Source organism: Natator depressus, chromosome 18, assembly GCF_965152275.1.
Source record: "Natator depressus isolate rNatDep1 chromosome 18, rNatDep2.hap1, whole genome shotgun sequence".
Classification (NCBI taxonomy): domain Eukaryota; kingdom Metazoa; phylum Chordata; order Testudines; family Cheloniidae; genus Natator; species Natator depressus.
In genome coordinates, this window is record NC_134251.1 from 15,280,890 (window position 1) to 15,298,934 (window position 18,045).

The following is an 18,045-nucleotide window of genomic DNA, read 5'->3' on the forward strand; positions in this document are numbered from 1 at the left end:
AAGGTGTGATCCAAAGCCCTTTGAAGACAATGAGAATCTTTCCATTGGCTTCAGTGGTGTTTGGATTAAGCCCTCACATGCAATTTATACTGATTGATTTCACTGGAGTTACTCCTGTTATATCCTAGTGTCACTGAGATCAGAATCCAGCCCCATGTGTTTTATTGCATTGCAAGAGCTATATGTTTCAATATGTGTGTCATGATATATAACAAATTCAATATCCATCCATTCCTAGCAGCATGCAACACTTAGAGACATATTTTTGGCACCAGCCACCATTTTTGCTAACCTGCTTTTTGGCATGCAACTGATGGTGCCCACAAAAAATCTGTGCCCATTTGACATGCACAAATACCTATTAGCATATGTAAAATGGATGTGTGCCTAATTTTGCAGGTGCAGGTATCTGTGTGCACAAATGTGGGTATGTAGAAGTGGAGTTAAGTTTGGAGCTAAATTAATGGACAGGATCTCTTTAAGTTGGTATGTTTCTCTTCTCATGCAGTATATCTGGCTACCTGATTCCCAGTTCACACATATGCAAACTCATGACAGAAGGCAGGTGCACCTCGTGTTTCATCCTACTAGATCGTGCACGTTGTATGGTCTTTGCACAAAGCCAGATGAGTTCAAAATCAGAGGGATTTTTGTTTGATTTCTTTCTGACAAACCCAAAGGCCTAATTAAATTGACTTTACTGGTATAGCATTATGTGATCATCATGAAGAGAGTAATTTTAAATAGATATTTTAATGGGACTTTAATTGTAATTGTTGAGCACCTGCAGAGTACTAGCCCTAGAGCTTTCCGTGTGGAAAAAGCTAGGTGATAACTTGAATTTAAGTAACAATGAAACATACACTAACAACAACATAATGCATTATGAAAAGTCCAAGCTTTTGCAATCAGGCCCTGTTGGCATTTTTATTGTGTCAGGTTTGTGGGGAGTGTGTGTGTGTGTGTGTGCATTACACGGTAGGGGTTAGTTTTTGAATCAGGTTTTGTTTTCAAAATAAGCTTAAATTAGCAAAAGGAATCATAAAAGTTATTTAGAGGCAAAGAAATGTGGTGATGATTAAATAAGAAATTCAGAAATATCTGAATAAAATATTCTCTTGTTCTTTTGATGCAGACATTAGGTTGTGTCTCATTCATCATCATAGTAGGGAATTGATTGCTGTGTTGGAAAAGTGTAATTGAGGAGCAGCATGGGATAGGGAAATGAGCATGGGACCGGGAGTCAGGAGATCTGGGTTTTAGTTGATGCTCTCCCACTGGCTTGCTGAGTGAGCTAAAGAAACAATCACCTAATTTCTGTATCTCAGTATTCCTATCTGCTAACCAGGATGATCTTACTTATCTACCTTACCAGAGGAAGATTTTTCAAGGCACAGACAGGAGTTAGGCATCCAACTCCCGTTGACTTTCAATGGGAATTGGGTACTTAGCTGTTTTTTTGTGCCTCTGAAAATCTACTTCATAAATGCTTTTGTTTGTATCGTTAATATTTGTAAATGTGCTTGGAAGATTAAATGTGTTATATACAGCAAGGACTTATTAATGCAATAATTTCACTATATTATTATTTATTTAGAGAGGCAGCATTGTCCAGTGGATAGGGCATTGGACTAGGATTTGGGGACCTGGGTTCTACATCAGGCTTTGCCGCTGACCTGACATGTAACCTTGGGCAAGTCACTTCACCTCTCTGTAACTTTTATTCTCCTCCCACACTTTGTATATTGTATAGAGCAGGTGTTTGTACAGCACCTAGCATAGAGGGGCCCAGTTCTCAGTACAAATAATAATAAAAAATTCATTGTAAGTGCTAAGTGTTATTATCTTTTATAAATTCTAAGTGGGTATTTTATTAGCAGCAAATCCGTGAAACCAATAACACTGAATGATGACTGAGAATTCCCACAATAATTTATATTTCTTAAAAGCAAAAATCTTTTATGTTATATTTTTTCTATTTATTGTCCCTGCAAAGTAATCCTTCTGTGATAGCTACTTATTTCTGGGGGTTGTCAGGGAGGTGAAGAGTGATACATTTTCCCCTTTATTTTAGGAGTCCTCTTTGTGTGAAGCATCTAACTGAACAGACAATACGTGCAAGACCCTGTTTTTCCTCCCAGAGCTGAAGTTAAAAATTATTCAATGTAAAATTCCTGGCCTGTGAAACAGAGGCTCCGTACTGTACCAGGCAAAGATTTTCACCAGCATTCTCTTGCTTAGCCAAGGCTGAGATAACAGACACTGTAAAGCACTTGCTGGAATAAATCTACTCTTCTGAGATTCCATCGGGGTGTTCATCTTCCACCTTGTTTTTCCTTTGCTTAATAAGGTATTGCCTAAACTTACGGTTGATATTTGAATCGACTTTTTTATTAATATGATCAAGACTAAGTGAAACTCAATCTTATTTTTGTTTGTTTGCATTTAAATGTCAAGAAAGACTGCAAAGAACAAGTAAGTGGTAGATTGATTTTTTTTTTAAAGCAAGGTTGCTTTCAAGCCAAAGAGTAATTGTACTTTGCAGTGTATAGTGGGAGTTTTGAAAAATATTTAGGGGCCAAAAGTGTGAAATTACTGCACTTTATGTACGACTCTCAGGTTCAATGAAATAAGGCTGAATTCTAAGGAAGTCTTTGTGATCCAAGACAATGTGCTTGATGCACTGATTAGTGGTGTAGTGGTTCTGATCACTGGCCTTTGTGTATAAAAACCCAGCCAGAAGTTTCTTCCTGGGTTTCCGATCAGTTCTAGAAGGGGTCTGGGACTGTGACGCTTTTCAGAAACAGCCGAGGAGTCACCCTCCTAGGAAACAGAAGGAAAGGAGTGGAGTGGTTTTTACAACAATATGTTGTTTAAACTAGAATTGATCTGTAACAGGTATTGATTATAATCAAACCTTTGCTATTTACTTTGAAGTGACATAATCCTCCAGCATCGGCTTATTACCATAGTAATCAGTCACCCTGTGAAATCACCTCCTGTTCAGTGTGGTCCTACATTTCTGGTATGAAAGTATTAGCTGAGAACCCTTGAGCTTTCTATTGCTGCACATATTTTTGGATGGGGATATGCAGCGCATCCTACAACAGAGGCTAATTTAGCATCCACATTCTGTTCTCTTCATCTGAAAGGTAATAAAACAAGAAACGTGGTCGGATGGAGGGGTTTGGTACATTTCTAAGCCAGGTGAACAATAAAAATTTTGGAGCATCTAATCCTTATAGATGTTTCCAAGTTTCCATCTGGAAACCAAGCACTGTTACTGATTTACCAAACATTTCTCTTCTTTCTGGGACATTTTCATTTGGCTATTCCAGTTATCGTGGTGAGGTGAGGCCGTCAAAGAGAAACATCAAAAACTAACAAATCCAAATAACTTTCTAGGTGGGCAAAACCCAGATAAAAATTATAACTTGATGGAAGAAATGAATCTGAATGCACAGAGCCTGAAAATATAAGGACTTAAAGGGACAGATCCCCAGTGGGTGTAAATTGGTGTTGTTCCATTGAGGAATCTTGCCCACAAGGTTTAATTTAAGTAATTTGAAAAATAAACACAACATTATATTCATTTTAAAATGACCTACAGTAAGTTGTAGGAATGACTGCATTTTACTTCATATATATATCGTGGGAAATTTTCAGAAGGCTGAGGCCCTGCCTCCCTCTTTTTGGGAGCGATTCGCACTTGCAAAATTGGTGCCTTCTATTTTGCATTTGCAAATTGAATGGTAGGCACTAATCTGATTACCCAGGCCTCTTGACTTGCACTCTCATTCAGGAACTTAAGGGCACGAGTATTCCAATTTGTTCCCACAACTGAAGTCATGATCCAGAATTGAGGAACAGCTTTTGTGGGTGCAAATCATAACAGCTAAAAAGATGCCATCCCTATTGAGCATTTATCCTCTTATTAATTAGTTATTGCATATATTTATTATGTGGATTAAAAAAAAAGAAGAATGTAGGAGATGTTGTGCGAGGTTTCTAGGGCTCTTTCAATTCCCATTCTATTAGAAATGTTTCCTAAAATTCTTGTGCTCTTGGTACTTTCAGTAGCATTTCTAGACAGGCTGTGTCACAATCTAACACTGTGCTACGTGACCTACCTTTCAGCATGCCACGTGCATGTTAATAGTGATTATCATGAGTAAAACAGGGACAGTAGCATCTAGGGTAGCACACCAGAGGTTTCATCTTCTTTGTTTCCACCAGGACCTTCTTTAGTTTGTTACAATAGGCCAGTTTCAGTGCTGGTGTATGTGATCAAAGCTTTATTAAAGACAAAGGAGTTGCATCTGTTCAGACCATGACTGAATTTGACTTAGTAAGTTTGTTATCAACTCTTTTTAATCAAACACCTCCTAGTGTTCAGGACTCTTTATAATCATGTTAACATTTCAGCTAGGGCCTGCTCCAAAGCCCATTGAAGTCAATGGAAAGAGCCCACCGACTTCCATGGGCTTTGGATCAGGATTTAGATGACTATCTGCAGCCTTTTTCTTTTTATAAAAAATGTGAGATATTTTGTTCCCTGCCTCCAGTGGGAAAGATATTTATAACAGTCATCTTATCCAGCAGTGACAGCTGAAACGAGCAAACATTTCATGAAAGGATTTTGCCCTTTCAGAAAAATGTTCTCAAATCGCATATTGCCGCACTGCAACCTTGCTGTCCACTGGTTCTTGCTGTGAAAAGGAAATATATTCCTGTCAGATGCTTTTGCTGGACTGGTATGTGCACATACATACTCTTAACATAGTAAATATACTGACATTAGTTACAGATTCCTTTCTTGTTGATGGGATGTTGATTATATGTCCTATAAATTTATGAGATAACCTGTCCCTGCTTCTCTCTCTCGTTCTCTGTCTCTTCTTAATCCATCATTGATGGTAGAATTTGGATGGTTTTCCAAACTCGAGGATTTATACTGTTGCTAGATTTTTCTGATATATATCCTGAAAGTTTAATTGGTCCTAGCCCAGAGTGATTGTCATCAGTTAAATTTTGTGCATGAGTGTGTGTGTTAATCTCTGACACCATATATGCAACTCTGACCCTATATGTGCAATTCTGCCCCATTTTCATATGTACGTCTCTCTCTCTCTCTCTTTCTCTTTGTCCTCAAAGAGGTACTCTTTCTTCTTGATCCTCAGTACTGGACATCTCGCCACCTAACTCCACAGGCCAAGGAAGGTTGGATCCCTTCAAAGCTCATCCATGCTGCTCTTTTTTTGATTTCTTTGGCTTTCTGAGATATAGCTCAAGGCATGACTCCTCCAGGGTATTAATATGCTGCCTTCATAGAGTCCCTGGGCATCAACAGTTACGTGTTATGAACATCTGATTTGGGGCTGTTGCTCAAATTAACAAGTTTCAAGCAGAGTATCAGCAGTGGAAGCAGAGATAGTGAATTTATCTTCCTATAAACCTAGTTTTAGTAGCAGTTGGTATAGAAATATAGGAAATATTGTCACATTCTTAGCACATACAACTGTAAAACAAGTGTTCTGGATTCAATTCCTGGATCTGTAGCTGACTTGCAATATGAGTATGTGCATGCAGTATGAGGAAATTTTCTAAGACTCAGTTTCCCCATCCATAAATTGGTCATAATACCCACTACACAGGGCTGTCATGAGGCTTATTTACAGTGTTCAAAGTGCTTTGAGAAATCTGGATGGAAAGCTCAGTATAACTTCAATGTACTATTTTTAATACTAGATTATGATTTTATTAGACTATACAAGCACAGGATTGGAAAGAGTGTTGCCATTTAGTGAACACAATGTGTTAGATTCTGATCTCAGCTACACTGGTGTAATTTAGGAAAAAATCCATCATATTCTTTGGCATTACACCTGGGTTGAATTTAGCCCAATGTCACAATCTGAAGCACTGAAGGACCTGATCCTGAATTCAGTGGGTCTTTCCATTGAATTCAGTGAGCTTTGGATCAGGCCCTAAATGAAGATTTTAAAAACTAGGATTTCTAGGGCTAGAAAATCCACAGTTTGAGCCTTTGAGATGTCATTTGTGTGGGCTGAAAGGGAATGGAAGTTTTCCTGGGGATAAAAGACATCTTGTTGTTAGCTTTTATCATGACCATTGTACTTTCTTGGGGAAGCAGAAAGGGATTGGTTATTAGAAGCAAATGTTGCTGTTTGCTCCCAACAAAATCAGCCTGATTACACTTTAACTGACCAAATTTTGCACTCAAAGCCAGCGAGACAAACTCTCATGATAACATTTGACACCCTGTCACTCAGGGTAGCTCAAATATGCACCATTAGGTGGTTGTATGTTTGTTTTGACAAGCAGCTCTTAAAGGTAGAGTGCCCTTGTTTGCTTGAGACAAGAATTGCTGCTTGTTATCCTAGATGCAGAGGATAGGAGTTTTTGATCCCATAATCATGTACAATTCATTAAAGTCTATGGGCATTGGGTGCCTAGCTCCCTTAGGCCCCTTTGACTATCCCAGCCTATTTTGCTCAGTCCTGCATAGTAACTAAGGCAGATCGTTTTACTCTATAATCTTGAGCTGTATCTATGTGCAGGAAGATAGCAGTGACCTAGGGCTTGTCTACACTGGCAATTTACAGGGGTGCAACTTTCTCTCTCAGGGGCATGAAAAAACACCCCCCTGAGTGCAGCAAGTTTCAGCGCAGTAAAGTGCCAGTGTGGACAGTGCACCAGCACTGGGAGCTGCGCCCCCAGCACTGGTAGCTAGGCCCCTCATGGAGGTGGGTTTTTTTAGAGCTCTCTCCCAGCGCTCTGCCGCGACCACACAAGCCACGTTAAAGCATTGCCGCGGTAGCGCTTTAGCGTTGCCAGTGTAGACTAGCCCCTAGTGTCTTCATTTACTCTTTTTGGGATAGCAGAGAGTGTGTGTGTACGCACCTTACAACCAGACTAACAGTTAGTCAAGCCCCAAACAAGAGAAGGGATCCACTCCCCCAGACGTGGGGGAATAGCACAGGATTTGACTCCCACTGCAGTCTCATTGCCAGAGTGTAATAAGGGGTTTGGCAATGAATTGTTTTCCCACCCCCTGAGCCCACTGTTGGAAAGACAGGTAGAGCCAGACCACGTTTTGCAGAGCTTGTATGGCAGGCATGGACCCCGGAAGAGCAAGGCTGGAGAAGTTACTTGCTTTGTTTGTGCTTAAAGCAGCCCTGTGTGGGTGTGTGTTTGTGTGTGCGCATAAGTATGGCACTTAACCTTTCCAGGTTCTCCAATGGCTCTTGTACCAGCAGGTGTCTTGGGGATTTCTGTCCCTACATCTGGTGGAATCAGGATTATATCTGGGAGGAGGAAGGCATCACCTTCCAGAAACTGGGTGGAGATGTAGTGCACATCTGACAGGAAGAAAAAGAACTGGCTGTGGCAACTGGTACACAAAGTCTGTAGAAACATTTGTAGGCAGGGAGGGAAGTGAGGTGAACGGCAGCCAGCCGAGATGCAAGTCACATGGAGGCAGCTCTATGAGGGATACAGAGAGTTGGAAGGCATAGGCTGAATGTCTGGTGGGGGGACAGACACAAAGTGCCAGCAACAGAGCCAAGGCTCTTGACCATAGAGCAACTGAATCAGCTCCCATCAGAAGGATATGGCTGGATGCTAGAGAAGAGTGGAAGAGCAATCTGTCAGCTGCATCTCAACTGCATGACACATGTGGTACATCAGTCTGAAGCAGTTAAAGGCCAAGGTGGTCCCCCTTTCTAGCTGTCTGTAGAGAAAGTGGAGAGATCAGAAAAGAAAGTGACCTGAAATGTCCCCACACCCCACCCCACCCCATTTATTCTTGAGCATTGTTGGGAAACCAAGCCCACTTGTACTATAGTGTCAAAATATGGGAGCACATTTCTGCTGCTTGCCCTTTAGGGGTTAATGCAATTACATTAGGAAACTCTGCCTTAAACCTAGACTTCTCTCGGCCAGACATTCCTCCACCCCCTTGATAACTCACTGGCATGGCTTGTGTTTCCCAGCTGACCAGCCAATAGGAGCAGAGCAGGTATTAGCTCTGAGTCAGCAAATATGTCGGTTTGAAACCTGATACCAGATGTGCTGCAAGTAGCAACGATTTTTGCTCTTTTAAGATTTATTTTCCCCTGATGAAAGAAACTCCATGTTTCTTCTTTGACTCATTTGTGACAAAGTTTTGCTTTTTAATAGTCAGTCCATTAGTATGTAGAGGCGCAAGAATTCAGCCTTGCAGTATTGGTTTAATTTGCGGGGAGAGGCATCCTGCTGCAAAACTGACTTGCTTCCTGCTACTTCATGCAGGTGAGCAAAGTATATAGCCCAGATCTTCAGCTGGTGTGAATCCGTATACCTCTGTTAAAGTCAATGGAGCTGTGCTGATTTACAACAGCTGAGGATTTGGCCCATTATATTTATAGCACAAATATGGCTCAAGAACTCCAGGCTCATCTCCCCTTTGTGCACAAATGACACGTTCGGTTCTTACCCTGATTTCAGTCCTCCATGTCCACTCTCCTTTGTTAATTCAAAGGGGTATGAAAGACTTCTTTCCGTCATTGCCCATAACAATCTTCACCAAGAGCTTCTGTGCTCCTAAGTGAAAGCGTTGCCCACATGGTCTGTACTCATGCATCAGATTATACCAGATTCTTTCCCTTGGGAACTGTCTTGCAGCAGGAGGCCACAAGGCTTCAGAAAAAGCCCCAGAAAGAGACACAATTTGAAAAGAGCATTTATAGTGTCTGAAGCTATGCTGGTCCCTTCAGTATAATCCAGTCAGTACCAGATCCTTGGTGGGTAAAAAATAGGGTCAATGGAGCTACACCAATTTACAGCAACTGAGTGTGTGGCCCTCATTTTCCTTTGGATTGTGTATTCATTTTTGAAGCATTCAAATGTGGTTGTATAAAAATGGTGACAAATCCCCTGCCTTGCAGATGCCTTTGTATTGATATGCAGAACTGCAATTGATCTTCTCAGGAATCAACCACTTCAAATTTACCTTATCAACCTAGTGCAACAAGAAGGTCTCACAAGGAAGATGGGTCATTCCTCGGAGTCCTGCTGCAAGTTGCCACAAAACAGGGCTGTTACTGGGCAACTGGGCAACATAAAACTTTCCTAGCAACCTTTTACTCTCTCAATATTGACATACATACTTTAATTAATAGGGGGTTATGTTTCCCAAAGAGGTAAAATGACCCAACTTTGTCCAGATAATCACTTATATTATGATGTGCAAATTAAAATAAACATATTTTTGAAGCACAGCACTCTATGCAGCTCATGTGTAAATCATGAGACTAATCCAACTGAAGATCAAAATAACCCATAACAAAATAGTCTTTTTGGCTTAATGTGCTGAATGTAATGTAATGAGGAAGATCCGATGGACTTTTGGTTTTCAGACTTGGAGTTATATATTATGGGAGGTGTTGGTGTTATTTTTAAAAGCACTATCTGCTTGTTACATCTACATTACTAGCTCTTTAAAACCTCTCCTGTGCTCCAGGGAATTTCCAGCCCTGAAAGATAAATTTCAATGAATAACATTGAGTTCCTGTAAGAAAAAGTCATTCCCTTTGTGTAGGACAGGAGGCATTGCAACAGATCAAGACGGGCACAAACTATGATATCAGAGAGCTAACTTGGAGTTCACCTACGTGGTTCCTACTTCTGGATAGATTTGAAAGGTGGGGAAATCTAAATAAAGTGCGATGACATTGCACGCCTTGCTGTAGTAGCCACAGATTGAGGTGTCCGAGACAAAACACACTGATAGAGTCCAGCTGGCCTCTTACGCCAGTGCGACTCATTCTGACAAAGCCAGCCTTTTGAGATGTCAGAAGCCAATAGGGTGTGCTGGTAACATCAGTGGACCCATATTTTAAAGTTATTAGCTGGGCTCACAACAACCAGCCAGTCATAAAGGAATGTTTATTTTTAGTGGTAGCAATGGCACAGTATGGAAAATCCACCTCTAGTGTCAAAGCTTTCAGAATCAGGGCCTGCAGCCAAGCCTGGGACTAGCTTGTTGACCTACAGCTGAACACCCTTATTGACCACACACCCTGGTTAGTTGAGAGGTATCACTAGGCTTGGTCTTAAACCCAGCAGCAGCACCAGGCCAGTGGCTGCTTAGTGCTTATGCCCGCAGTTGCAATTGCCCCTGTGACAACCTTGCTTGGTTCCTGACTCCAGCTCTGACCATTGGTGCTGTTCTTTGCCACTAACTCTGAGCGCTAGGCCTGACCACCACTGCCCTGGTCTGTGACAAAAGTCTGTCACGGGGAACAAGGGACACCCCAGCTGACACCCATCATTCATTCTGTTGTGATCCAAACTAGGCTGATAAAATCCAGAGATTAGTGCATTTTCCCACTTGGCTTCCTCTTTCCTCCTATTTACAAATGCACCATCATTCTGTGAGCAGGTTTGATACAATTAAAATGACTCCCACCCCACCCTGCTAGGACTCACCTTATCTAGCAAATTGCAGTGACTCAGACTAACTCTGTGTTGTTTGTTTTAGGCAACTTTGTTTTAAATATTTTTATTTGCCATCTCTTTTCAAACCCACCTCTCTTCCCAGAGTTGGCCAAGGTAATCTGACTACAAGTTAGGTAAGCACTGAGTCATATAATTAATCCTTTTCCGCCTTTCACCTTTTGGGACTGCTTTGATTGTTGCCTTAGCTAAAGGGACTGAAACCTTGTTAACAAAAAGGCACCTTAGGTTTAGCACGGAGTCTGATTTTATGTTGAGCAGCTCCAAAGTACTTGCTCTGTCTCCTGACAGGTATCTTTGAACCAGCTACACTAGTTCTGCATGGTAGTAAGGGACTTATTCTTAATCGTAAGAACAAGACAGTGCAAGCATTTTATTGACTCCCTGCAGGCCACAGTAGACTTGGTATGTTCTCTGAATTGCCCTTTCTCATCAGCATACAAGGAAATCTGGCTTGGTTAATGCCTCTGGGCAAGGCCTGTTAATCCTTATTTTAGAGCCAAAACTGAAGAACTCACCCCGCCCCTACATTCTTCTTGTATCCAGTTATCTTGTCTAATAGAGACAGAACCTGCAAGTCCTTGGATTAGAATTGTACAGAGAGGGCTAGGTTCTCTGTTACCTCCAGTTTCTGCTGAGTGCAGCAGAGATGGTAGGGGCAATCAGAGAATTGGGTATGGCTCCAAAATTCTCTACCCAGCCCTGTCCACAGGCAGCATAGGTTAGAAGAGTCTGGGACTGCTCTAACCCGTACTGGCTGGCTAGGTTCCCCAAGGGGCATCCTCCAGCTGGGGACTTCCAGGACACATCATGCTCTTCACTTCTAATAAAACCAATAATCCGGATGATATACTGGGATTATATTTCTCAGAAAGTGGGACTATCCACTGAATAATGAATAGAGGAAGTATTGCCAACTCCAAATGTTCAAAAACCATGTTAGATCATGGGATTTAGCTTAAAAATAATCAAATCCTCTTAAAAAATATAATAAATTTGGGGTTCTTGTTAAGTTCTTTTTTTCTGGGGGAGCCTTTAAGGTACACTTAGGTCACGTTTCAAGTTTTCTGTGTGACCATCAGGGCTAGGAACTGCTTTTTAAAAATGAAATCTGAGATTTACATGCATTTCCATGTTTCCATGAACTGGGGCTTTAAGGAAAACCGCACATAGCATGAAAGTTGGCAACAATGTCCTGGCTTTACCAGTTTGCAGGATTAAGGGCTCTATGATATATTTGTTAAAGACCGTTTAGGACCTTTCAGCTTTCTCTGCAATATATATTTGCTCACTGCTTTGTGCTCTTTCCCTTTGACCTTTCAACAGTTTATAATACCAGGCATTAGCTGCAATCATTCAACAGATTTTGGCTGTTGAGAAAGTGGCCATGTCTCAGCCCTTGTAAACTTCTTATAGTTGCTGCTATGCTCATATCACACAAGGAAAAAATACTGCACCCAGTGCTCCTCCTAGGGAGGAGAGGAGGGGAGCAAAACTCATCGAGGCAGAATTCTCATCAGATTGTTCCACAGGGGAGAGGCAGAGCAGGATTTCCTGTCTCTCCAGGACCGGCTCTCGGCACCAGCAAAGCAAGCATGTGCTTGGGGCGGCATTCCGGCCGTCCTTTTTTTGCTTGGGGCGGCAAAAAACCTAGAGCTGGCCCTGTGTCTCTCCCCACCGTAGAAGGGGTGGAGCTGTGCTTACAGGGCTTCCCCTGAGGCTCCTTTAGTCTCCACAGCACAGAGGATTAAAGCACTTCTCTAAACGGTGTTAATTTCTGAGTGGTTCCTCCTGGGCATAGTGGGGAGATGATATGCCACCCCAGACCATGCTCAGAGTCCATCCCTTCTCTTTGTCCTTCCCATGTGTATGCTGGATTCTGTGGAGAGCTCTCTTATGAGACCCTCAGAAGACCAGGAAAAGGGAAGTGTTAAAATGGAAAAAGGCACACATAAAGTTCGCTCACCATGTAGATCCCCGTGGGGACATCTGGTCCACAGTGATTAAATCTCAAAGGGATTGGAATGTAACTGATGTGTAGTAAAATAATAATTCTGTTAAATGTCAGTTCAATGGGCTGGACAAACGCACACCCCCACAAGGGGAACGCCTTTACGGATTTCATGCTTGCTCTTTCACTCCAACGACTGGCACACAGAAGTAATGAACTCAGTCCTGGAGAGGAGTGATTCACCTCACACCACATGACTGATCTCACTAGTTGTCTCAGAAGCATCAAAAAACTCCTGGAGGAGTTGCATCCTACCCTGTTTAGCTGAGAAAACAGTTGGCCAATGCTCGTTTGAACGTGGGTGGAGGTGGTTGAGGCATTACAAGGGGCTTGAGGGAAAAAACTCCTTACTTCTCCCAACCTCTACCGCTCATGAAAAATCTGAACTCTTTGCCTATTTGGGAAGCCTATGAATTACCTGAAATTCCAAAAGAATTAGATATTAAGATTCTGAATGAATCCTTCATATTTAAACTTCTTGCCCTTATTACCAAGAATCACTAATTAAAACTCATTTTCTGCTTAATATGAAGAGCTGTTGAATGGTCAAAGGAGCAACTTGTGTATAGTACAGAAATTATGATAAAGTATTTCAGATGGAAACTTTGATTTCTCGATAATTGTTCCTTCTATTTCTTTTTAATATTGTAGTCTACTATGCATATATTTGCTTTTCGGGTTAATTGCTCTGTTTTGAATATGCCTGTTAATAATCTCACTTTGTGCATTATGCTTTCATCATGAGTTAATCATTTTCAGGATTATACACTTATTGGGCAATAAACTGCAGCTTTTTTAGCATCATTCGTACAAAAAATCCTAAAATACAATACAGTGAACTTCGAGTTTTATGTTTGGATCAATTTTGCAAGAGTTGTGTACACTGTACAGGAGCAAGTACTGTAAGAAAGGATGATGTTTGTATCTGTAATCTTGCAGGGAGACATGTTGGAAATGGGGAACTAGTGCTTTAAAACAGAGGCATCTTATAAAAGGAGGGCTACATTTTGAAATTGCACAATTGTGAATTTATATTTGTATGTGCTCTAACCATGTCCATTTGTGCAGATCAGATATTTGTGTGTGTGTAAACAGTTTATTAGAGCTCAAATGGCTATTTGCAAGCTCAAATATCTGATTTGCGTGCACTATCATGGTAATTGTGCTCACAAATAATGTGTGTGCAATTACGAGCACATTTTGCATATGAACCTCTAGCCTCCCTATCTAAAATGTTGAGAAATGCAAAAAATAAATTTTCAAATAATAAGAACACTTGAGACTTCAAGGAGTCTACTCCTCTCTTGATGAACACACAGCTTCGAGCATACCCTTAAAGTTATTGAGCATGGAATTGATCCCTGCATGAGTACAAATTTGTTTTCTTATTCACTGCAATAGGAATGATCATTGTAACCCTCAGCTGATACTCAGGTGGGGGTCACTGGTGCTTCCTTGGGTGTCTCTGTTTGTAAAAATTGGGATGACATTTTGATCATGAACGTGAATCATGGCCTAATATAGTACTGGCTAGAACCAGATATAGATGAGGCAAGCACTGTGTTTGCTTCAACTCACAGCTCTGCCAAATTCATTACAGTCCTAGTCTATAAAGCTTCTGGCTTTTCTATTCTTTGTCCCTGCCCCGATCCCCACAGCTCTGTCTGTATACCTCTGTCCTACTCTGCCAGACCCTTACTATTCCAGTCCTGGTCCCTATACATTGCTCTACCAATGTACTTCAGTTCTGCCCACAACATACCTGCTGTGTCTTTCCTGGCTCTTAACACAGGTCTACCAATGAACCATTTTCCTGGCCTCCAACACCTTGGTATTCCAGTCCAAGGCCTTTCTTTGACAAACATACCAATCCTGTCCAAATGTGTGCTACTTTCATGATGTGAGCATAGATTAAAAGAAGAACAAAAGAAGCATACAAAACGAAGGAGCGTCTGTAAAGGGTTAAATCCCCAGGTCCATAGTATTTTTTCAGGGCAAACATCTATTGAAGTCAGTGGGAGATTTGGCTGAGTAAGGACTTCCAGATGTGGCCCAAATGAAATAATAATAAATTAACAAAAGAAAGACAGGGAATAAAGAAAATAGATTATAAGACCAATGACAAACCTGAAACAACTGTCTTATACCCCATTCTTCTTGCTAAAGCATTAGCTTTCACAACCGTTCAAAGTCAGGTCACAAATGAAATTGAGTTCAGTTTGAATGCATCTGATGAAGTGAGCTGTAGCTCATGAAAGCTTATGCTCAAATAAATTGGTTAGTCTCTAAGGTGCCACAAGTCCTCCTTTTCTTTTTGCGAATACAGAGTAACACGGCTGCTACTCTGAAACAGTTCAGTTTGTGACATTTTAGTGGACTTTTGATCTTTGTAGGTAACTTCTCAACCTAACTGACTAACTGAGACATCTAAATCAACGTTTCTGACCTCCTCATATTTGCTAGGTACTTCAGCTGTCTTTTAAGACACAGACGTCTTTTAAGCTATGGGCTTCTTATTCTGGAAAGGCATTTGAATGTCTTTTTACAATAAAATAATTGTTGATTAAAAAAAACCCACTAAAAAAAAAAGAAGCAATTAAAGCACACTTAGGGCCAATAAAAATAAGAATGTACGAACATAAGAATGGCCACACTGGGTCAGACCAATGGTCCATTTAGCCCAGTGTCCTGTCTTCCAGCAGTGGTGAATGCCAGCTGCTTCAAAGGGAATGAACAGAACAGGGCAATTATCAAGTGATCCATCCAGTCAGACAGTCCCAGCTTCTGGCAAACCGAGGCTTAGGGACACCCAGATCATGGAATTGTATCCCTGACTGTCTTGGCTAATAGCCATTGATGGACCAATCCCTCCATGAATTTACCTAATTTTTTTTAACCCAATTATAGTTTTATCCTGGGCAACAAATTCCACAGGTTGACTATGTGTTGGGTGAAGAAGTACTTCCTTTTGTTTGTTTTAAACCTGCTGCCTATTAATTTCATTGGGTGACCCCTGGTTCATGTGTTATGTGAAGAGGTAAATAAAAACAGCCTTATTCACTTTCTCCACACCATTCATGATTTTATAGACCTTTATCATATTCCTTCTTAGTTGTCTCTTTTACAGGCTGAACAGTTCCAGTCTTTTAAATCTTTCCTCACATGGAAGCTGTTCCATACCCTTGATCATTTTTGTTGTCCGTCTCTGTACCTTTTCAATTTCTAATGTATCTTTTTTGAGATGGGGAGACCGGAATGCACGCAGTATTCAAGGTGTGAGTGTACTATGGATTTATATAGTCGCACTATGGTGTTTACTGTCTTATTATGTATCCCTTTCCTAACAGGTCCTAACATTCTGTTAGCTTTTTTTGACCGCCACTGTAATGCAGTATGTAGCATGAAGTCAATAAATGTTTGCCTTCGTCAGGAAATCATCACAGCAGATACTATGGGTTAAACACAGTTCTTGATCACTTTATAGCCATTAATAACATTGGTATCTAGGGAAACTTAGGTAATAAGACTGATCAAAACTTTAGTGAATAAAGTTGATCACCTGCAGGGGTCAGGAAGATTTTTCCCTCCTTTCCCTACAGCCGGGGTCAGCAACCGATGGCATGCATCCCAAAGGCGGCATGCAAGCTGATTTTCCAGTGGCACTCTGCTGCCGGCCTGGGGTTCCGTCTGCCGGCCCCTTGCCAGCCAGGGTCCCGGCCGCTGGCCCCCATCAGCCCGCTGCTGGCCTGGGGACATTGGAAAACTCAGCAAGGAAAAGCCAAGGGCAAGGATCACACTAAACTAATAAGATCTGCATTTTAATTTAATTTTAAACGAAGCTTCTTAAACATTTTTAAAACCTCATTTATTTTACATACAACAATAGTTTAGTTATCTAATATAGACTTATAGCGAGAGACCTTCCAAAAACGTTAAAATGTATTACTGGCACGCGAAACCTTAAATTACAGTGAATAAATGAAGACTTGGCACACCACTTCTGAAAGGTTGCCGACCTCTGCCCTACAGCATTGCACAGTGGCTATGTACATTATATGTTTCTTGTCTCACTTGCTGTAAAGCATCAACTGCTGGCCACTGCCTGAGGCAGAATGTCCGACTTTACAGCCCAGTGATTGCATCCAGTATGGCAATTTCTGTTTCTTGTACACCATTGCACCTAACCCACTTTCATTTATTTAGTTTAATTGCATTGGTCCACATTTTCAAAAGTGCCCACTAAGTTTGGGTGCCCAACTTGAGGCATCTAGTGGAAGTATAGAGTCTAATGTATCTAAATCCCGGGCCTCTTCATGACTCCACTAGAAGTTTGTGCTGTTTCAATGTTTCTAACAAAATGCTTCTGTCTCAATAAGGACTGTCGACACTCATTCCTGTTCTGGCATACGAAGCATCAACATCTGAGCTTATAAGTAAAAAAGAAAAAAATGTCCCCTGAATTCTACAGTTCAGATGTATCACACACTGTGTGCACTTGATTTTGGAACGTCTCAGAAAAAAACTTTGGGCCAGATCCTTAGCTGTGCCAAATTAGAATTGGGAGGCATGGCTAAAGGATCAGATTTATAAAGGAAGGAGCAACGTTTCAAAGGGGAGAACCAGCAAGATGAAGAGTTAACATGCTCTAGGGTTATTTTTTCCAGTTCAGCTCAAGCTGCCATTGGATCCGGTTCCAGGGCTTGCTTAAGTTCCTGTACAAACCCTGATTAAACAGGAAAAACCTGTGAATTGTTGGTTTTGAATTCTGGATTGGGGGCAGGGTGCACTCAGGTAACACATGAGTCGTGTTTCATTTGAATTTTTAAAACCTCAGAGAGAAAAGGGAAAATCTGGAGGTTTCTATAGGAATAAAAAAAAAAAGATTTAATATATGTTCTCCCTGCATTCTTTACATTCTTTTGTTAGGTTAATGCTAAAAAAGTCCTCCAGACTCACACACAGTATAAGCTTAACTTCTACAAAGTTAAACTTTTCTATAAGTGCAAAGCAGCATTTCTGTCTCTAAGGTCCATTTCTGTACTAGGCTGCATTTCATCTAGTGATGAAAATGATGTCAGTACTTTCAGTAGATCTAATTTCTTCTCCAGAGGAGGCATGCATGTACCTGTCTCTTTTCCAAAAGATCTTTTCCCTAGTAAAATCCGTAACAATGTCCTGATACAGGAATCCCCTTTTTGGCATGGGCTCATTTTCTTCTATTTGAACATGATGATTCAGAAAACTAGTACAAGACAAACAAAAGGTGCAGGCTTTCTATGGCTGGTTATAGTTAACCCCTGGAGATCCTGTGGATGTGAACTTTACTGGCACACAAACTTATATTCTCATGATATATAGTCTACCTTCTTCCAATTGTCCCTTTGCAAAATATTATGGCCTGGACCTGTCTGGGCATGATGTTGAAGGAGTTAATTGGGACTGGTGAAACAAATCTTTGATTTTCAGGGCTGAATAAATTAGGAATTTGACCTAGAGTCTACATAGAATCATATGTA

The 18,045-nt window shown here is 41.0% G+C and overlaps 1 protein-coding gene across 1 annotated transcript in view; it reads left to right on the forward strand.

The window, feature by feature from the left end:
- The first annotated feature begins 2,224 nt into the window (after positions 1–2,224).
- TTLL10 (tubulin tyrosine ligase like 10) overlaps positions 2,225–18,045 on the forward strand; it is a 156,960-nt gene continuing 141,139 nt past the window's right edge. The window contains exon 1 of the mRNA XM_074975445.1: positions 2,225–2,350. The gene's annotated coding sequence lies outside the window, so the exon portion shown is untranslated. The remainder of the gene's footprint in view (positions 2,351–18,045) is intronic.